The sequence below is a fragment of the Lemur catta genome, chromosome 5 (genome assembly GCF_020740605.2).
Source record: "Lemur catta isolate mLemCat1 chromosome 5, mLemCat1.pri, whole genome shotgun sequence".
Taxonomy (NCBI): Eukaryota; Metazoa; Chordata; class Mammalia; order Primates; family Lemuridae; genus Lemur; species Lemur catta.
In genome coordinates, this window is record NC_059132.1 from 18022964 (window position 1) to 18031773 (window position 8810).

General features: G+C 40.1%; 1 protein-coding gene across 1 annotated transcript in view; it reads right to left on the reverse strand.

Annotated features, from left to right (window-relative positions):
- TENM2 (teneurin transmembrane protein 2) overlaps positions 1–7390 on the reverse strand; it is a 1161672-nt gene extending 1154282 nt beyond the window's left edge. The window contains exon 1 of the mRNA XM_045551217.1: positions 6916–7390. The gene's annotated coding sequence lies outside the window, so the exon portion shown is untranslated. The remainder of the gene's footprint in view (positions 1–6915) is intronic.
- Positions 7391–8810: the final 1420 nt, after the last annotated feature.

Here is an 8810-nt window from a genome sequence, read left to right on the forward strand (position 1 = left end):
AAAGTGTAAGGTAAGAGCAAGTGGGAAACAAAAGTACAAAATAAGCCCTGCTCAAGATTGATCACATTAAATTGAGAGGTGGGATTTAAAAAAAAAAAGAAAGAAAGAAAACTATTTTGTTTGTGATGAGGAATTTTTTTTTAACAAAAATACACAAGACTCAAAATCAGTCTGTATATGTCTTTATCATCAAAGGCCAAACATAAAATATATTTTAATTCACTGCATTAGCGGTGCTGTCTTAGGATTCTCTCATTTGAGTTACTCATAAAGATCAATAAAACTTTGCAAATACTACTTTGCACATCACCTTACCCTTCATGCTCACCCTACCCCATCCCACCCCACCAACACTTCCACCTTTGTTCCCCAGTGTACAGCCAAGGGGTGGGCTTGGTCATCTGCTTTCTTGAATAATTTGAGTTAGTTTTCCAACACATGCTTTTGAATATCTAAATCATTATTTGTTCCCAAGAGTACAGCATCTTATATTTCTTCCTAGCATTATGTCAAGTGGTCAGGAAAAAGTCTGATAACTTCCAACCTTTTCCAGATTTTCCTATGTCAAGCCAAAAACACCTCACTTTTTAGGATGATGCCTTTCATATTTTGGATTCTCACCTTCATAGCAATAAGAAAGGATACTTTTATTTTTCCCTTGTTTTCTTAGCAGCCTCCTCTGGACTGTGAGAAGTGATGATGGATTATTTTTCCACACTCATCCACGGGCCTCTCCGTGGCCACATGTAAATTCACCAATGGATAATTAAGCAACAGACATATCCAATAAATATAATAAATAAATTTGATTTTTTTCCCCTTAGTAATTGGTTTCATCTGACTGAGTCTGATTATGTGTGGGGATATATAAATAGGATTAGAAAGGAGAAAAATTAGATGCTGGGTCACACAAATGGTAGATCCTAACCACTGTGAAATGTTTGTCTAATAATTATGTTGTTATAACTCTTAGGGTTAAAATATAGAAAAGCAGCCTTCTCAAGAAGTTTCAGTGAGGTTAAAAATAAAACTGGTGGCATGATCATTCATGTAAGGAAATGGTAGCCAACTACAGAGTAAATTTTCCTCTCATATATATCTTCTTCCCACTAACTCATCCCGCCCTTTCCTCGCACCTCCATCAAATCCATGCCGGGAGTACCAACTCTTGACTGAGGTCTCCAATTCCGTGTGTCGTATCACAACAGTGTCTATGAATAGAAATGAATTGGACATACTAGAAGGCAGAGAATGAGTGAATATTTGTATACAGCTACTGCCTGAGCAATTCCTAAAAATGAAACAAAATTAAATCACCTAATACATTCTAGACAAAAATAGTAAAGCTTTATCTGTTTTGTTTTGTTTTGTTTTGTTTTTTAAAAGCACTGACCCCCACTTCCATTTGCTTTCTTAGGCACCCTCTGGGATGTCTAAGAAATTCTCTTACTAGCAGATTTAGCTCTTAGCAGTGCACTGTACTTCATCTGTCTTGGGAATCCAAAAACTGCTTATTGAAGGAACAAAAAAAAATAAAGACTGAAATATATTTTCCTGTACCTTTAATTTGCCCATGTTTCTTCTAAGTAATTTCTACTGCAATGTGTAGTGTATAACTATATACTTTTACATTTGAAATGGCTTAGAAAAATTATCATAATTAAGATCGGGAAGTCTGTTGCAATGAGTTCTCTAGCAATAATTATGATTTTAGCTATGTAGATATTTACTGTTTGGATTAGCCACATGCACGGATATAGCTATCTTCTCTAATGGTTCAGTTTCATTCTTAGAAATAACCTAGGAACCTAACTTGACTATTTCCAACAGTTACACTGTAATTTTAAAATGGCTTTTAAAAAAATGTTACAAATATAGGAAGCAGTTTATACAATTTTCTGAAATGATTATGGGATTTTTTTTAACCTCTGCCAAAATCATTTCTATTTAATGGTATACTTCTTTTCTCTACATATATTCTTATTCCTCTAATTGAAGTAGGAGAGATGTCAAAACATTGAGTATCATGAAGTCCTAAGCAATAAGCCTTTTCCAAAAGAATCCTGTATAGAATTGTCCTATCTAAAGATTTAGAATCAGGATACTATCGTTAGTATTGATTTCATCTTCATCATATGAATGATATTCTCCAACTTCAGTCCTTGCCTACTAATAGGTAAATTAAAGATTGAAAACCCTAAATAATAAAAAAAGAAATGACTTATTCTTTTGAACCAAATTCATAAACAAGCTCTTTATTTTACAGGGTACACAACTCCCTTTTATATAACTTAAAAATGAGTGCTTTACAAAGGTCATATTAACAGAAATGAAATATACAAAATTTCTAATTTTTTAAAATAAGCATAAGTTTACATATAGCTAAATAATTTATTCATCAGAGCAGTAAAACAGACTGGCTTTTGGAAAACTGAGTTCTAAACTTTTATAGATCTGCCTCACATTCCAGAAATAATAAGCACATGCAATGATAAGAACAAGTGAGCTGAAAACTTCATATTATGTCCCCCAAACCTGTAGGAGAACTAAATTAGAGACGGGAGAGTAGCACTAGGCAGTGTCCATAGGTCACTTAAACAAATATCCAGGACAGCCAAGCCTCCTTCCAAACAATCACAGTCGAGTCCTGAGAAGTCTCAACTTCCAAAGAAACCAACTCTGTCCTCCCAAACAACGAACTGCTATGTTTTGCCAAGACAGAAGTGGTTCTTTAGCAACTACCACGAACATTCTGGCAGGAGCCACACAGTGTTGATAAGATAAGAGATGCTGTTAACTGTTCATCAAGGATCAATTCATATTGTTCAGGAGAAAAAGAAAATCTTTACTGGGGAAGAGATTCTACTTTAACATATTAGCTGCATTATTTGGTTTCAATTTCTCTTTACTAAGCTCACAATGAAAAAAGTTAAAAACACCTGCTCTCTTTTCACTCGTAGTACAGCAGCAAAGCACATTACTCTACTTTTTTCCTGATAATTCTTTTTGCCTAAACGTCTTGTAATTCTACACTTAGAAGAGGTGGACCAATGAAAGTCTGTCAGTAAAAATGAAGGAACTTTATTTGCACACTATTTCTCAAGGTGCTTCAGTTTTTGCCATTAAGAATTCATAAAAAGGATGCAATATCTCAGTTTCAGTATCACATTGTAGTATGCAATATATTAAATAGATTAGGGGTGTAACATGAATTTTAGGGAAAACATTTTGTAACTTTATGAAATCTTTTGGAAAAATGAGCAGGGCCCAATATAAGGTTCTCCTGTTACACACTCATAGCACAGCTAAAATAATTATGTTAAGTAGTGGTTTGTCTCTCTTAGGTAGAGAAAACAGCCTAAAATAACAAAAAAGTATTTTACTGATAGTGCATAACAGTATTTTACTGATAGTACTGAACAACGTGAGCATGCCTTTTTTAAAGCAAAATAGAAACCAGAAGTACAAAGAATACTTTGACAAAGCTACTATTTGCTCTCACCACATAAGAATCTTATAAAAATACCGTTGGTTTCTCAAAATTTTGAGTGGGGTATTATCTAGTTAGAAAATAGATCACATTTAATCAAATATTGCTATGTCTATTACCACTGAGAACATACCAAAAGACACGTCCCCTCCCTGCAAAACAGAGGTCTTGCAACATTCCCTGAAGGTTGGTAATCTGTGGTATGTACTGAGTGCAGAATGGAGGGTTTCTCCTCATGAGTACATCAAGGCTACTAGGAGCCAGCAGTTCAAAGAATAAAACTGTTGCTTTACACAAAGTAACGTGAGACAATAACACACTGCTTTTCACACTGCCTCCTTTGAGGTAAGTAGCTTGACACTAAGTTGTGCCTCTTTAAATCTGACTTTAAGTTTCAGCTGTCAAGTGAGGAGGGATAAAAAAGGCCCTTGGAAATGACCTTGACCAGAAATTCACCAGAAATCACTTCTCAAAATTAGCCTGCACAGAATAGAAAACAATGAAAAAGCTAGCCAAACAGGTTTTCCTTGAAAACACACAAGTAGTTCAAAGTTCCCTTCAATTACACAATGCAAAAAAAAAAAAAAAAAAGCAATTAATTTTAAGAAACATTCAGTAGCTCTAGCATAATAAACACTTCACACATGCAGAAAAAAACCTCCATTCTTATCAAAATGAAAATGGGAACTCTCACAATACAGGCAAATGTGATTGTCAAGTTCCACGAATCAACAGTCACAGATACCTGTCTTTCTCTTTCTACATAGCCTTCTTCCCAAAAGAAGTTACCCTGTCCCACGATGTCCAATACCACGCTTTAGCAAATGCTGAAATTCAACATGAAGACCAGTTGGAAGTAAACTACCTAATTTACCAACAAGCCTATCAAGAGGATGGTATTATTTGCTACATTAACTTGAAATCAACACCAGGCACAAAAAGTTAAAATGAGCTTAGTAAAGATTTAACGAAAAACTTAATAACTGTAACAGTAATAAACCCACCGACAACCCACAAACATGACACCACACAGAACCACGTACAAGTAATACGAATCCAGTTGATTGAATAGTAATCTAACCTGGCATCACACCCGAAACGTAGACATGTTTAATAATTTAATACAAATTCTCAGAGCTTTTCAGAAGTTACCAGGAAACTAGAAGTAGAAAGGGTGAGTGAGTAAAAAAAACAATCTGAGTAGGAAAGAATTTAAATCAATGTACTCTTGGTCTTCACATCTAGTGAAGATACTGATACTGAAGCTAATTTTGATGTTTCATAAATAAATTCATGCCCTGAATATATTATGTAACAATCAGAAATCTTGCCCCATGGGCCCAGCAAATAAGTCTTTAGTCTGGTCAGTTATCTCTTTGCGCCCATGTGCGTGGAATATGCCAGAGAAATAACACAGCTGCTCAGCATGGGGTATATTGCTTTTTGGTTTTGGTCCTAGAATGAGAGAACTATGATGCTTTAGATGCCTTGGGTTCTTAGGATTGCTGTTTACTATATGAATTCATTTTTCTTTAATACCCAAACAAACGCTTCACTCATAGACAACTGTGATCTTAATGAATGGAAGTTGTCTCTCCCTCCTCACCTTGATCAAAATGGTAAATTTGAGGGCCCATGAAAATATTTTAAAATAGCAATATTGCCATCTCAAGGAATCCATGAATAAGCTGAGCTTTCATTCTAAATAGAATGCCTTATTACTATCAGCAGACTACAAAAGAATAAGTAAGCTTTCAATCTCAGAAATTTTGTTCACAATTTTAAGAAAGGCTTTTGTCAACACAGGGGACCCAGAACAGGTGAATTTGCTTGGTACCTTCGAGTAGGTTTTCTTCTATGTATAAGATCTAACCAGTTAATTTACAGTTTTTGTTCTTTAGTCCTGAACTGCACTGTTTTATGCAGTTTTTCCAACATCAGCTAAGTTTACATTAAAACAAAGTTTAACAGTATTATACAAATGTACTCTTTGCACATAGGTAATATGCCGCTTTGATGTGGCAACCACACAGCAGAGGGAGGCTTCCTTAAAAAACAAAAATTTCCCTCTTTAAAATGCATGTGCCTCAGAGTACTCCTGAACTGGATAGCCTCACCTGAATCTAGAGTTCAGAGCTCCTCAAGATGCTAATTCAGGTACTGAAACTGCAACCTGCTGTACCACAGGATCCCCCTCCCTACATTAAGCTGCCATTATATTAGTTCACTTTTCCATGGCTTAGCAGAAATTTTACAACCATAAACTGATTCCTTTCTAAATTGCTGATTTGCCTTTACTTGCTGGCCCTTCAGTTTTTCTACTGAACTGGGACTGAAAACTTAGGAGGAAAAAAGCAAAACAAATGAAATCTGGTAACTGCTAAGAACCCTCCAAAGAACTTAAATGATACCAATGCATTAAAGAACTATTGTGTATTAATTTTTAAATAATATATAAAGCAGATCCTTGCAGCATGAGTTACAAAGTGAGTTCTATTTTTAAGAAAAGAGTTAGAGTTCACTTTACATGCATTATGCTGGCTATTTTGAATAATTTTATTCCATGTGTATGGCAGAACCCCCAACCCCATCCCCCAATTGACAAGATGCCACTTCAAGTAACATCTAAGAGAGGGCTGGTTTGGGGTTAGAAATCACTGTACATGTCTCACAATTTCGAATAAAACAATACCAGCAATCTTCCTCTTTCTCTATAGCCCTAAATTTATTATTAAGTAAATTTAGCAATAGCTCAATCACTGGAGAACAGGACAGTATGTGATGCACTAAACCACTTATATGTTTATTATCTTTGCAAGCAACATGAGTAGTAGTGTCTATTATTGCCTCCTGCAAATCTGCAGCAATGTGATGCAAAACAGCATTTTTAAGAAATTCTCTTTTGGAATGCAAATGATCCTTCCTGAAATTTTGAATATTTTAGCCAGCATGTACCATACAGTAGTTCTGGAATCACTGGCATCTGTCATGCTGTCAAAACTGAGTTAAATGCATTGTAATCCTGGAGAACGATAACCTTAAACAGCAATGCAACGTTAAAATGCATCCTAAAAAAAAAATCTCTATAATTGCGATGAACATTAGAGAGAAACCGGCAGTCCTTCTGCAGGGAAATAACAGTCTGCTCTACCAATCTTTCACCTCCCCCCTGAAACTCATGCAACTAATGATGACCTCCCGAAGTGCCGAATTTAAATGTTCCAGCATTCATCTGAGGATGAAAAAAAAAAATACACAGAAAACCATGAAACAAGTTGTAAACTGCACAAACGCAAGGAGAGAAAGAGAACTGCAGCTGATTCAGGAGCGATTGCAGAATGAGGAGCAACAGAAAGGAAACAGGGAAGAAAGAAAAGGGGGAAAAAGCCTTAAGCATTAAAGAGTAAGAAGTGAAAAACATTTACCAGCAGCTCGGTCAGTAGCTTCGCTCCCTGACACCATCTACATAGAGAGATAACTTAGCCTAGAGTCTTCGGTCCCAGCTCGCTTTGGAGCAAAATTCCTTCACTTCGAGGGGGCAACACACACCCTCAAGAAAGAAAGAGAGAGGGAAAGAAGGGGAAAAAATAATCCCAAAGACCAAGACAGGCTTTCCCCCTCCTCCCTCTTACCCGCCCCCCGGACTCCCCAAACGGTGCTCGCTTCTGCACAGTTCTGCCGGCTGTGCCGCGGAGCTGCTGCCGCTGCTGCCGATGCTGCCGCGGCGGCTGCTGCTGCTGCTGCTGCTGCTGCTACTTCGGAAACGATTAGGAGGAGGACGCCCAAGCACGACCTGAGCCTGCGAGCCACCCAGGACCAATGTGCAACCTGCTCTGGAATCAAACCCATAACACACGCACGCACACCCAGTGGCTCCTGCACGCGAGCCCTCGCGCGCACACACGCGCCCGCCCGCGCGCCGCACAGACCCCCACACGCGCACACACATGCACACACGCGCGCGCGCGCACACACATATAAACACACACACACACACACACACACAGCGCCCCCCGCCCGCCCGCGCGGTCCCTGAATGGGGAGTGCGAGCCAATCCCCGGGCCCGAGCACGCGCACCGGCCCCGGCCGCCGGGGCTGGGTGGTGGCGCTGGGGCTGCAGCTGCTGTCGCTGCGGGGTACAGAGCCAGGGAGGGGCTCACGGCTGCGAAAGAGGGGCGCTGGGGACACGTGCACCCCTTTGTCTGCAGAGAGAACCCCAGCCAGGCGTTTCCAAGACCAGACACCGAGCGCGCAAACCCCGGGCGGCGCAGAGTTGAGTTCGGCTCTGGGGTTGGCCCGGGGAGGCTTGGTTCCCTGGCTGCACGCACCGAGGGTTCAGCTCTGCGAAACCCGATGCGCCGCAGCTGCACCCGGGTCTCTTCGAACAGAGGAGCTCAGCAAGCCGACGCGTCCTGCAGACGACCCGAGCCTGCCCTGGCTCTCGCGAGCATGCCCAGTGCTCAACTCAACCCAGATCGCTCCTTCCAGGGTTAGGAACGCAGCAAGGGGCAGAGTCGAGCTCTGTGGCATCAACAGAGAAGGCGAGAGGTTCCAGAGCCTTCCTCCGGCTGCCCAACCTAGACAGCCCTGAACCTGCACCCGAGGGCGTGGTGATGGGGAAGCTAGGCTTCTAGACCTCGGGGAGAAGTTGCTTCTCTTTTTTACATAAAGGGAATTCCAAAAGGAAGCAATTCTCGGCCCAGGAAAGGCTGATTCATTACAGGGCAATTAACAGAAAATCCGGCAGGCCCTGGCAGTTTGTAATAGTAACAGCTAAACACGCATCACTTGCTTACCATATGTAGGCTCTGTGGTATGTGATGCCCATGAATTATCTGATTTTATCCTGTCCAAACACTATAGGATCAGCCCTGGAAGGAAACTGAGGCCCCAGAATATGTTACCAACTGCCAGTTGGTTATAACTATGCATCTGGGAATCTAAAGCTGGCAGTCTGACTCTTAGCCACTGCAGATAGAATGCAGCGAATTGATGAACCCTCAGCATATAAAGCAAGGGGAAGGTCTGGTGGATGTTTGGGTGATAACATCTTCAGACTGTACCTAGCTTGTCTTCAACAACCTGCAAACATTGAAAACCTGCATGCCTGAAATTTGCCAGTGTCATAATAGTACTATTAATAATATTCATCTCTTGACTACATATTCTGTGTCAGCCTTTTATTAGGCGCTGCGTATTTGCGATCTTAATCTTTAAAGCACCCTGTGGAGAAGCTATCCTCACTTCCATTCTACATATGAGGAGGCTGACACTGAGACGTGGTGTTGCTTTCCCCAGGGGACAGGGCCTGAATGAAGGC